The sequence below is a fragment of the Rhinatrema bivittatum genome, unplaced genomic scaffold (assembly GCF_901001135.1).
Source record: "Rhinatrema bivittatum unplaced genomic scaffold, aRhiBiv1.1, whole genome shotgun sequence".
Lineage (NCBI taxonomy): Eukaryota > Metazoa > Chordata > Amphibia > Gymnophiona > Rhinatrematidae > Rhinatrema > Rhinatrema bivittatum.
The window spans coordinates 907,990-921,783 of NW_021820281.1; the positions used below are offsets into that span (position 1 = coordinate 907,990).

The 13,794-nt window shown below is 43.3% G+C and overlaps 1 non-coding gene across 1 annotated transcript; it reads left to right on the forward strand.

Annotated features, from left to right (window-relative positions):
- The first annotated feature begins 1,696 nt into the window (after positions 1 to 1,696).
- On the forward strand, positions 1,697 to 1,769 carry TRNAK-CUU. Its single transcript has one exon. It is a non-coding gene; the product is annotated as a tRNA-Lys (tRNA).
- The last annotated feature ends 12,025 nt before the right edge of the window (positions 1,770 to 13,794 follow it).

A 13,794-nucleotide genomic window follows, 5' to 3' on the forward strand; every position in this document is an offset into this window, starting at 1 on the left:
CTCCGCCTCAGTGCCCTTGCCGGCCCCGCCAAGCCGCTACCCCCGGCTACACCCCCCGCAGCACCACCAGCCGACCCCAAGCCCTGCCCAGGACCTGCACACCCCACACCGCCAGCTACGCTCCACGCCAGCTCGGGAAACCGCGCCCCCCGTCCTCTCCCCCTGCCCGGCGCCCGCGATCGCGACCTGGAAGCCCGCGAAGCCCGCACACTACCGGCGCCACGCCCTGCCCTCCCACGACCAGGACCGCCGTCCCGCCGCGGACTCAGCCTCACCCCGTCGCCGACACCCCCACCCTCCACCGCCAGCAGCCCCCCAACTCCGGCCACCCCGAGCGGCACAGGACTCACCCAATCCGCCGCAAAGGGGACGGACACGAGCTCCCGTCGCGGCAAGTCACCGCCCTCCTCCAGCTCCCCGGGCACAGAGGCAGCTTCCTCCGACTCCATCAGACCCGGCGCGAATGCCTTCAACACGAAGGCCCGGAGAGCCGTCCAAAGTCAGCAGAGCCCACCGCTCCAATCCTTCCAGCTGCCCACAAAATTATCACTTGCCTTGTTTTATTTTTATTTTATTTTATTTATTTATTTTTTTTTTTTAAAGCGCAGCCAGAAAGAAAAAACAGTCGACCGGCTCTCAGGGCAGTCACAGCGAAGTGAAACCAACGCCGCCCTGCCCCGAGACTCCGCCCCCTCAAGATCCCCCTCTGGGCTTCCCACCAATTACGGCCTGCCAACACCGCAGCCGTACCTTGCCTACCCCTCCTCCTTACTCCACGCCCTCTGCTACTTCCCCTGACCCCTGCCTGACCTAACTGCCTCCCTTATGTGCTCCCCCCCCCCCCCCCCCCGCTTTACCCTGCTCCCGACGCGCGCCTGGGCCTACATTATCCTGGCCAGCTGTGCACGGGGCCCAGCTGACCTTCCAGAAAGAATGTAATTCTTCTCAGGTGAACTTTCTGATCATGCTTTGTGAAGCATTTCACACAATAATAACCATCAGGACTATTATAATGAGAGGTCTCCATGAAAATATGTCAGAAATAACATATAAAAATGACCATTGATCTAACTGGCAGGAACAAAATGCAATATTAGTGTCAACTGTGAGTGCACAGATTAAAATCATGTTTTATTCTTATGACAATTAAACCATGTTGAAATGTCCAAATAATTCACACAACTGGAAGCACGTTCTAGAATGTATCAAAAATTGTAATCCTTCTTGTGTAAATGTCCTGTCAATATTTTCACAGTCAATCTTCTCTAGCAGAACAAACCTGCAGTACAAATGTATATGGCCCATATTATTATCTACTTGTTGATTAAATTGTGCTCATTAAAATACTGGAAATAAATCTAATAACAGCTTGAAACCTCGTGGCCAGAAATGCCATTGCCACTTGATGCTGAGAAAAAAAGATTTAGACAGGAATCCTAATAAAGTGTCTTCATTGAAAAAATAATTTTACATAAGCGAAATATGCCTTTTATACACATAAGAGAAGAGGTGAAACCCAAAGAAATCACAAAAATATGTTTAGGTTAAGATGAGCTAAATCTGTGAGTCCTACTCGGTCGCTGTCTTACGGCACGGGTGCAACTATTGAATTGTTTGAATCCCTACAGCTGTATGAAATGTGACTTAAGCAAAGATTGTGAGAACCAATATCTGCTGAAAAAAGCTTTTTCTCCAAGCCTGACTAGCTCAGTCGGTAGAGCATGAGACTCTTAATCTCAGGGTCGTGGGTTCAAGCCCCATGTTGGGCAAGAAGTATCTACTTTTTCTGTTTCAGTAATTCATTAGGAAACCTACAAAAATGTTAGTGAAGCATTGGGTACTTGCCAGGTTCTTATGGCCTGGAATGGCCACTGTTGGAAACAGGATGCTGGGCTTGATGTATCCTTGGTCTGACCCAGTATGGCATGTTCTTATGGGTATCTCCTTTTCTGAACATTTAAGCAACTTAAGGGGCCAGAAAAAATATACTATCAGTTTCCAACCTGCAGAGCAGAAATGACAACTTCATATGCTTCTCAGAAAAAAGGAGTCCATGTTCAAAATCACAAATATTCACCCAAAGGGAACCACTTTCTAGAAATGACCAAGGAATTGTACTTCTTCTTGGGTGAACATGCTGGTCGCTGTTTCCCCAGTCAATTCGCAATAGCAGAGCAAATCTGCAATACATAATATATGGCTTTTACTAGAATCTATTTTGACAGGAAACATAAACTGAAATAATGAAAGCAGAAAAATTCAAACATTCAATGAAAAAAATCAATGTTCACAAAACTTTCGTTCTCAGTGACTTTGAATCAGTGGTGCTTCTACTTGTCGTGGATGCCCTGGAATCTTCTTGCTGCATTATGAGCAAAATGTCCTCAGTACTTGGGAGAAAATATACAGGATCCTCCAAGCAGCTAAAACGGGAATGAAAGAGGATCTTAAAGTAGGACCCACCCATTTCATAATGAATGAAAAGCAAAGGCTTCTTATCGAGAAAGCTTTGACCCTCTCTTGCAAAGCTCTGTGATACTTTACAGGTTTTTCCATTAATTAAGATGAACAGAATCACATCCTGTAGGATTCTGACATTTTATTTCATTCTTTCCATACTGGGCTGTTTTCTATTAATGGACCAATTTATGGAAAAAAAATACAAGATTTTTGTAAACCTTTCTGTGAGGTAACATAGGTGAACATAAGAACATAAGAACATGCCATACTGGGTCAGACCAAGGGTCCATCAAGCCCAGCATCCTGTTTCCAATCCATGCCATAAGAACCTGGCAAGTACCCAAAAAACTAAGTCTATTCCATGTTATAGTTGCTAGTAATAGCAGTGGTTATTATCTAAGTCAACTTAATTAATAGCAGGTAATGGACTTCTCCTCCAAGAACTTATCCAATCCTTTTTTAAACACAGCTACACTAACTGCACTTACTACATCCTCTGGCAAGAAATTCCTGAGTTTAACTGTGCGTTGTGTGAAAAATAATTTTCTCCTAGTAGTTTTAAATGTGCACATGCTAACTTCATGGAATGCCCCCTTCTATTATCTGAAAGTGTAAATAGCTGATTCACATCCACTTGTTCAATACCTCTTATGATTTTAAAAATACAGAATTAAGCTTAAAACAACATGTAGCCTTAAAAGTGATAGAAGGATACACTAAACTCATGGTTTCCAGAAGACTCAAACCACTTCTAACGACTACCAATTTTCGCTCAGTACTACTAGCATTGGTTTTTGCAAGCACCGACTATTGAAATGCCCTATTATTAGGTCTACCATACACATCACTCAGACCACTACAAATTTTACAAAACAGTGCTGCAAGAATTTTGACCAGAAAAAGTAAAAAAGACCACATCACCGAAACCCTAGTCGAGTTACCCTGGTTACCCGTTGAGCAAAGAATACAATACAAAACACTTTACACCATAGATAAATTAATAACAAAAAAGCGGAATGGCTTAACACAGCCGTCCGTGTACACGTACCAAACAGAAATCTGAGATCGGCTAACAAAGCACTCCTTACTATTCCATCAATAAAAACAGCAAGACAAACTCAAGTAGAGAGAGAGAGCTCTATCCCTGGCAGGACCCACACTGTGGAACACCATGCCATTGGAGTTAAGGTTACAAAGAGATAACAAAAACTTTAGAAAAAGCTGAAAAACCTGGCTATTTAAGCAAGCTTATCAAATCGAAAAGGGGGAATAGTGAAGCCGGCGAAGTGTGAGGTACGAACAAATGAACTTCAACACACACGAACACAAGCTGCATAGAGAGGAATATCGAGTAAGAAAAGGGAAGTGATTATCCCCTTGTACAGGTCCTTGGTGAGGCCTCACCTGGAGTACTGTGTTCAGTTCTGGAGACCGTATCTACAAAAAGACAAAGACAAGATGGAAGCGGTACAGAGAATGGCGACCAGGAAGGTGGAGGATCTTCATCGGATGACGTACGAGGAGAGATTGAAGAATCTAAATATGTACACCCTGGAGGAAAGGAGGAGCAGAGGTGATATGTTACAGACTTTCAGATACTTGAAAGGTTTTAATGATCCAAAGACAACGACAAACCTTTTCCGTAGGAAAAAAATCAGCAGAACCAGGGGTCACGATTTGAAGCTCCAGGGAGGAAGATTCAGAACCAACGTCATAAGTATTTCTTCACGGAGAGGGTGGTGGATGCCTGGAATGCCCTTCCGGAGGAAGTGGTGAAGACCAGAACTGTGAAGGACTTCAAAGGGGCGTGGGATAAACACTGTGGATCCATAAATTCAAGAGGCCGCCAATGAAGAGTGGGGGACTCGCCAGAATGATGGCTACTGCCTGGAGACAATACCCTTATTCAATAAACATATACATGGTTACTGTGACTCCAACATCACTCTAAGCTTCAACAGCAAGAGGAAATATGGAAAAAAGGATTTGCACTCACAAAGAGGGGAGTAGCTGGCTTGTTACGGCGGTTACTACCCCAAACCAAATAAGCCTGATACTTCACTTTCAATGCATATCCAGCATAGTTCTCTGCTTCATCGGCAGGGCTGGAGAAAAACTGATACTTCACACATCCAGCAGAGCTCTCTGCTTCAACGGCAGGGGAGAAGAAAAAAGGGTTCACACTCACAAAGCGGGGAGTAGCTGGCTTGTTACGGCGGTTACTACCCCAAACCAAATGTGCCTGATACTTCACTTTCGATGCATATCCAGCATGGCTCTCTGCTTCAACGGCATGGGAGAAAGACTGATACATCACGCATTTCCAGCATAGCCCTCTGTTTCAACGGCAGGGGAAAAGAAAAACAACCAATAAGGGCTGTATAACATAGTCTGGGTAAAACAAATAAGCATGGGTGTAGCTTGCTTATTGCGGCGGTTACTACCCCTACTACCCCTAACTAATCAAGCTAGACATTTCAATTGGATGCAGCTCCATCACTGCTCGCTATATTAATGGTGGGGGTGGAAGGGAAATAGAACCAAGAGCTAAGAGAAACAGATAAGTATGAGAGAAAAAATGTGTGAGGCTTGCTGGGCAGACTGGATGGGCCGTTTGGTCTTCTTCTGCCGTCATTTCTATGTTTCTATATGTTTCAATCAATATATGTGTAGCTGTATTTTTATTTTTATTATACTTTATCTTTTCGTCCATCACTATAAGGTAAGCGACACTTATAAAGTTAGCATTGTGTTCAAAACCGAGAGAAAATTCTGGACAGTATTGTATCACAAACCAATTATTTTGTTTAAAAAAAACCTATGTACCGAATCATTATGGCACTTTTGTAAATTAATATATTTCAGCATCCTTATTTTATGTGCCCTATTGTAAACAGTTGTGATGGACCCTTCTTAATGATGGTATAAAAAAGATTTAAATAAATAAATAAAAACCTCTATCATACCCCCCTCAGCCGTCTCTTCTCGAAGCTAAACAGCCCTAACCTCTTCAGCCTTTCTTCATAGGGGAGCTGTTCCATCCCCTATATCATTTTGGTTGCCCTTCTCTGTTACCTTCTCAAGTGCAATTATAACTTTCTTGAGATGTGGTGTCCAGAATTGTACACAGTATTCAAGGTGCGGTCTCACCATGGAGCGATACAGAGGCATTATGACATTTTCTGTTTTATTCACCATTCCCTTCCTAATAATTCCTAACATTCTGTTTGCTTTTCTGACTGTCACAGCACACTGAGCCGACGATTTCAATGTATTATCGGTCTCCAATGGGTTTGCAGAGCATCATGAAATCTGTTTACTTGGGGACACAGACCACACTTTGGATGTGTGGTTAATTTTCTATAAAGCTTTCTCCCTTTTACAAAGATTGCTTGTAACATAGTAACACAGACCTGAAAAAAAGGAAAAATATAGATAAATCTTGAGCAGAATTCCTGTTAAAACTACTTAACTAAACATGTTAGATGAACCAAACTGAGGTATCAGCAAGCCAATGACATGGTTTATTAAGAAACCCCTACCAGTCTTCTCATTCATTTATCTCAGAAAAACCTAGACCAGAAAAAGCTTTCTTTTTTTAAATATTTTGTCTAGCAAACAAACATTCCAAGGTTAAAACATCCAAATGTGTCATAACCAGCAACCTAGATAACACCCGACTTCTTGTTGCTCCCAACTGCATGAAGCCCGAATGGTTCACTATCGGATCGGTGTTGAGATAAATAACAATATATTTATTTTCCCCTGATGCAGTTGAGGGCAAGAAATGTCAACTGAGGTTGTGTTTCATGTAGGTATACAGCAGTGATGATCACAGCACAGATAAGCACCAAGGTCACTATGCAGTAAAAACACACTGGAAGCTGATGATGATTTCCAACAATACTTTTACTGAGATGTTGTAAAATTACGAAAATATTCTTTACTGCTTTTTAGTTCACTTATCAATGGTACAAATGCTTTTAATAAGTGTTTTACTTCTCACAGTCTTGCTAACGTTTAAGATGTACAAACCAATTTAATCACTCTTTAATCTGATATTTCTCCCATCTGGCGTTGCCAACATTTCCACACACCAGAACTGGACATTTGAGGAATGGGGGTCGGCAGAAGAGAGATAGTGTTCCTCATTTGCATAAATGTCTGTGTCTGCATTAAAGGGCCATAATGAATTGACAGGCTGACACAGGCAACAATTTCTCTCACAGCCTCTCAGGGCAATGAGGGGGGACCCCTGCCACTCAGCTGCTCCCCATTTCAGTTTCTCATGGATTATACGTGGGGGTTGGTGGGCAGCACAAACGTTTTCCTCTGTCCCTCTCCATGCACATTCATTCTGCCACACACAAACACACTCACTCGTACATGCTCCCATCTCTTTCACACGTGATCTCAGAAGGTCAGAGGCATGTTGGGTAGGGGAGAAATAGAGGGTAGGACCAGGTCTGTCAGAAGAGACAAGCAGCTGCACAGGGTGCCAGGCCCAGGGGGCACTAATGCACCTCATCAGGGGGCCGGTCACCATTGTAGTGGAATAAGCGTTCCTTAGCCCCAATGTGGCTGCCAGTCAGGTCAGCCTGCGCTCTCCCCCTCCACCAGCCATATTTATTACATTACCCGGGGTACTGAGCAGCCCAGTAATAGGCCTGAGGGGAGCAGGGAGATAATAGGCAGGGGATGCTGAGCAGAGAAAGAGCCAGGAAATGAGTACAGGCACGGGCAGAGAGGGAGAGGGGGGTCACTTCAGTACAGTATATGTTTTTGTATAACCTCAGGTAAGTTCCAGATTGCTAAGGGACAAGGCATGGGTCCAGAGTGAGACCTGAGGGAGGAAGGCAGAGCTGATAGAGCAATTTCTCAGCTGGACTCAGCAAGAGACCCTGTGACCCCCTCCCTCCTTCCATGCTCCCCTCTGTATCTGAACCCTACCATGGTCCCCCTGTGTCTATCTCCCCCCCCCCCCCCCCCCCCCCCCCAATCCCTCTCCTCTACTCACCCTGTATCTCCATCTCTCTGTCTGTTTCTCCACCTTCTCCTGGTCTTGGCCCCACATGTTGTGAGAGGGGAGGGAGGATGGGACCAAGAGGGTCACTGGTACAGAAATCTGTGGAGTTCCTGGAGCTCTGCTATGCCCCCATACACACACCTCAGAGCTAGGGACAGGAATACAGTGCATCCCCATCTGAGAGGCCCCCTTAATATCCCCAGGCCAGGCAGACTCTAGTCCAGGTGGGGGCCCTAATATTGATTTCACAAATTGCTTATTTTATAGGAGGAGAGTATTTGCAACAAGTTTAAAGAGCCGATCCTTATTGGATTCGAGGCAGGTAGGGTCTCGTGGTCCTTATTTTGAAAGCAAGATAATGTAACTGCAAAGGTCTCATGTTTGAATATATTAAAATTCTATGCCCCAATCCTGAAGCAAGGATTTGGGGGAAGGACACATTGTCAGACTCCTTGAAGATCCAGGGATGCACGAGACAGGGGTGGCCACTCTCTCCTTTAATGTTCCTTTCTTCTTCAGAACCCTTAGTCTTTAAGCTGGAATCTGAATTCACCGACACTGGAGAAATCTCCAAATTACCAGTTTTGCAGGCACTTCTTTTTGCTGATATTCTTTTGTTTGTACCTGAAGCCACAGTTAATTCTCTAATTGCACTGAATATTTTTTTTTTTTTGTGATTATGGGCAGTTTTCTAGCTTTAAGTTAAACCTGGATAAATCGGAGGCATTAGATCTCACGGGATCTGTGAAAAAGGGGTTGAGTTATGCTTTCCTTTGAACTGGGCTGATGATTCAATAAGATATTTGGGATTACACATTCATAAATATACTGCTAAATGGTGTGCTCGGAATATTCCTCCCATGATTCAGGAATTTAAAATTAGACTACAGGACTGGATGCAATTTCCTGGTTTATTAATGGGTAGAATAGAGCTTCTAAAGATGCTGCTGCTCACAAAATTACTTTTTATATTGCAAATCCTTCCCTTAATATTGAAGGAAAGAGATCTTTGACCAGTAAACAGCTGACATAAGTTCTATGTTTTGTTCTATCTATTAGCTAGCAGAGTAACTTGAATTGAGCATTTCACTCTATAAGTGTTAATTCTGTCTGAAAATTATGAATGTTATTTCATAAACAGTCGTGATCTTGATATGGAATGATGGTATATAAGACGTCTAAATAAATAAACTCTGGCTCTAAATTTATCTGTGAGGGAAAGAGGACGGGATTGAGAAGGTCTCAGTCCATAAGGAGGAAGAGGACATCCTAATATGAAATGTGTTTGATGCCATCCCTAGGAGAGCGGTTCTGGGATAGAGTTTTAGATTGGGAACGGTGTTCAGTGTCCCCTTTGGATTTAAAATTCATTCATCACATGAGGGAAGAGACTTACCTGTCCCGTCAGCACATTCTTTGATGCTGCAATATTTCTTAGGAAGTTCATGGGTCTTCCTTGGGTTGTTTCCTCGATTTTGCCCTTGGTCAGTAACCCATCGTGCCCTCCCGGGGACTCTTACAGTGCACATTTCAGAAGGGAGGAGTTGGTTTATCTTCAGATTAAGAGCTTTATTAATTCGAATTTCAAACTCAGAACTGACAGCCTACATTGGAAACATTTCAGAGATTAAAGCATCTGTATAAAGTCAGTAAAGGTACAATGTCCTCCCTTTATACATTTCTTCCTTCTCTTATGTCCTAGAATACCTTGGCTGAAACCTGGCATGCAGACATTATAGTGGGGGTAACTGAGAGGACATTTCAGAGATTAAAGCATCTGTATAAAGTCAGTAAAGGTACAATGTCCTCCCTTTATTTATTTTATTTATTTATTTTATAGCGTTTATATAGTGAGGGTAACTGAGACGACATCTTTCTATGTAACACGTGCCCTATCCATCGCCGGTCCAACCCAATGGAACGCCCTACCTGCCCATCTCCGCCTTCAGTCATGCCCCATGAAGTTCAGAAAAATGCTCAAAACATGGCTTTTCCACCAGGCCTTTCCGGACTAGCCCCCCCCCCCCCACACACACACACACGATTCACCCTGACCCCCCCCCTCCTTCTATGTAAATATGTTTATCCTCATACCCACCCTGAATTTTTGTAAATATGTTCATATCCCTCTCCCCCCCCCCCCCTTTTTTGGTTTTTTCCTCGCTTGATTTCTGGCTCCTCCTCATAGCCCCTATTCTGTTGTTTATTGTTCTCATGTTTCCCCCCTCCCCGTTCAATGTAATTTCAACCTTTCGTTATGATGTAAACCGATATGATGTGTATTTTAATGTCGGTATAAAAAAGCCGTTAAATAAAATAAAATAAAAATAAAACACTGACCGGGTGCTACTACATGGGAGAGAGTTATTAGGCAAATTGTGTCAGATATGGTAAATATCAATATTCAACCAGCACCTGCCTTGGATATTCTGGGCCAGGCCTCAGAAGTAAATGTGGGTTTTATTTTTCATTACAAGTTGTCTTATAGCCAAAGGTGTCATTGTATCAAAATGGTTGGCCACAGACACTGCAAACAGCAAATTATGGAAATGACTGAATTATTGTGTTTAGAATTTAAGTCATTGGATCCCAAACCTAAAAAGGCAGATGAGAGGATTCTGAAGATTTGGGGTTCCCTCTATGAAATCATTACCCACTGACACAATCTTAAGTCTCCGCATGTAGGAGGGAGGGTTTCATTTTCCTCTTGCCATTATCCCCCATATGTTATGTTCCCCAGATGTGGGCTTTCTGAGTGAATGTTTTCTGCTGTCGAGGATGGGAAGTTAATTTGTTGATTACTCGGGTACTGAATATTTCTTATTTGCATTATGTAATGATGATATTGAAAAAATAAATCAGAGCTATTTATAGTTTTTGCAGGGGGAGGGGGAGGAGGTCGCCAGTTTCAGTTTTTGCACAGGCACCATTTACCCTGCCCCTCCCCCTTCTACCCTCCTGCAACCCCTATGCACCTCCCCACCACCCCCTGTGAACCTCTCCACCATCCCCTGTGCATCTCTCCACCACCCCCTGTGCACCTTCCCACCCCCTGTGCACCTCCCCACCACTCCCTGTGCACCCTGCACTGCCGGCAATTGTTTTGTTTCTCATAGGAAGACGGTGCATGCAGTGGAGGGGGTGGAGAGTTTTGTGGAAGGAGAGGAGGATGCAGCAGCCTGATGAAGGGTGCAGGAGGGGATGGCAGGCTGCTAGAGGGATCTCTTGATTTCTGCGATGCTGTCACTGCAAATTCTGCAGCAAGGAAGAGATAAGGTAATGGAGGAGCCAGCAGGTGCTATTTTTGTGGTAGGAGTGGTCAGGGGTGACTGGGGATGGCTCCTTCTGTCTTTGAAGACCTGGAATGGCCGGAGATGGTAGTAGGGTGGTCAGCAGAGGTGGTGGTGGTAAGCACAGCAGGCTTTTTTCTTCAAATTTTGGTGGCATTATTACTTTTTAGTGCTACTGTAAGATAGCACCCACTAAAGACAAAACAAAACAAAATCTCAAAACAAGAATAAAGAAAAAAAAACTGAACAAGGAAAACAAAAGCTAAGTGAAATTTTACAAAAGCTCTGAAGACAGGTGAAGTCTCCCCCAGCACAGGAGCTCCAGTAATTCATCTTTAAAATCCATTTCCTTTCTCTTAGAGTCCATGGGAGGCATCTGTAATAAGGAAGGGCTCATTACTGTCCGGCTCTTGTGGTTGAAATGATCCGTGGCTTCCTTTTCTGTGGCTTCCCCTCACAGGCCACGAGCAGCTCTGGGGCTCTTTACTCCTTTCCAGCTTCTTTCTGGCAAATCCATTCATAGAGATGGCTGCAGGAGTCAGAATAAAACCTGCCGTCACCCATTACCACGCACCGGCCCTGTTCCATAGACCCCGATACAGAGTCCCTGAGAAAGGAGGGAGAGAGACGGGACATGGAGTCAGCACAGAGGACGCAAACACATAAATCAGCAGCAGCCAGACCTTATGAAAGGTCAATAACTCCCTGAAGGAGTCAAAATGAGATGGGAGCTGTGGGGACAGGGGGAAAGCAGAGCAGGAGGCCTGAGGAAGGAGGATGCGCCAGAGGAGCAGGATTAGCTGAAGTTTAGGAAATGATCTGAAGGCTTTTACTCAGTCAGGTTTTCTCCTGATTTTAGTTTTCTGGCATATTTTCACAGTTATGTTATTGTATTTTCTTTTTTAACTCTATTTTTATTAATTTCCTCACAGTATTCACAGCTTTTTTGTTTTACGTGTTTTATTGCAGTTAAGCATGCTTCATTGTGATCTGCGTTGAAGGATAGGATCGGAGTTTGCAGAATAAAGAACAAAATAATTAAATAGATGGAAATAGAAGTGGATAGAAAATTTCATAAGCCTAAGACAGAAGGAGAGAGGGTGACAGGTGTGGGGCTGCAGTTACAGCCCTGAACCTTCTTCTGGACAGACTGGATGGGATATTTTGGTCTTTATCTGTGGCAATTGATTTCTGGTAAACAAGCAGAATAGGAAACGTTTTATTTCTGGATCACATCCCAAGTATTCAGGCAGTTTCTTGGCACTGAAAGCTTGCAGACTGAGCTTGAGCTCAGATTATAATGGACCTTGGGCCCTGGAGTGCTCTCCTCCCCCCACACCCTCACCCCCTTGGTGGCACTTTGCATAGACTAAGCCCTGGTATTGTGTGCCCCTGTCTTCATGGATACATCCAGGAGAGAGGCCACCCCAGGATTTACCTCTCACTGCCCCAACCCTGAGGATACTCTGTGCCAATCCCAAGACGTCCCCATGGCTGAGGTTCCTCTCTGCCCATCCCCTTTCAAAAGGGAAACTTTGATAAAATGAGAAAAATTGTTAGAAAAATACTGAAAGGAGCAGCTACAAAAGTAAAAAATGTCCAAGAGGCGTGGTCATTGTTAAAAAATACCATTCTAGAAGCACAGTCCAGATGTATTCCACACATTAAGAAAGGTGGAAAAAAGGCAAAATGATTACCAGCATGGTTAAAAGGGGAGGTGAAAGAAGCTATTTTAGCCAAAAGATCTTCATTCAAAAATTGGAAGAAGGATCCATCAGAAGAAAATAGGATAAAGCATAAACGTTGGCAGGTTAAATGTAAGACATTGATAAGACAGGCTAAGAGAGAATTTGAAAAGAAGTTGGCCGTAGAGGCAAAAAATCACAGTAAAACCTTTTTTAAATATATCCGAAGCAGAAAGCCTGTGAGGGAGTCAGTTGGACCGTTAGATGATTGAGGGGTTAAAGGGGCACTTAGAAGAAGATAAGGCCATCGCGGAAAGATTACATTATTTCTTTGCTTCGGTGTTTACTGAAGAGGATGTTGGGGAGGTACCCATGATGGAGAAGGTTTTTATGGGTAATGATTCAGATGGACTGAATCAAATCACGGTGAACCTAGAAGATGTGGTAGACCTGCTTGACAAACTGAAGAGTAGTAAATCACCTGGACCGGATGGTATACACCCCAGAGTTCTGAAGGAACTAAAAAATGAAATTTCAGATCTATTAGTAAAACTTTGTAACCTATCATTAAAATCATCCATTGTACCTGAAGACTGGAGGAAAGCAAATGTAAACCCAATATTTAAAAAGGGCTCCAGGGGCGATCCGGGAAACTACAGACCGGTTAGCCTGACTTCAGTGCCAGGAAAAATAATCAAAAGTGTTCTAAACATCAAAATCACAGATGTGTTTTTCTAAACAAATAATATGAGAAGCTGTATTATTTGAAAAAGTGATAAAGATTTAAAAAAAAAAATCACAGAACATATAGAAAGACACGGTTTAATGGAACAAAGTCAACATGGCTTTACTGAAGGCAAGTCTTGCCTCACAAATCTGCTTCACTTTTTTGAAGGAGTTAATAAACATGTGGATAAAGGTAAACCAGTAGATGTAGTATACTTGGATTTTCAGAAGACGTTTGACAAAGTTTCTTATGAGAGGCTTCTAAGAAAAATAAAAAGTCATGGGATAGGTGGCAATGTTCGTGGATTACAAACCGGCTAAAAGACAGGAAACAGAGAGTAGGATTAAACAGACAATTTTCTCAGTGGAAGGGAGTGGTCAGTGGAGTGCCTCAGGGATCTGTATTGGGACCCTTACTTTTTAATATATTTATAAATGATCTGGAAAGAAATACGACGAGTGAGATAATCAAATTTGCAGATGACACAAAATTGTTCAGAGTAGTTAAATCACAAGCAGATTGTGATAAATTGCAGGAAGACCTTGTGAGACTGGAAAATTGGGCATCCAAATGGCAGATGAAATTTAATGTGGATAAGTGCAAGGT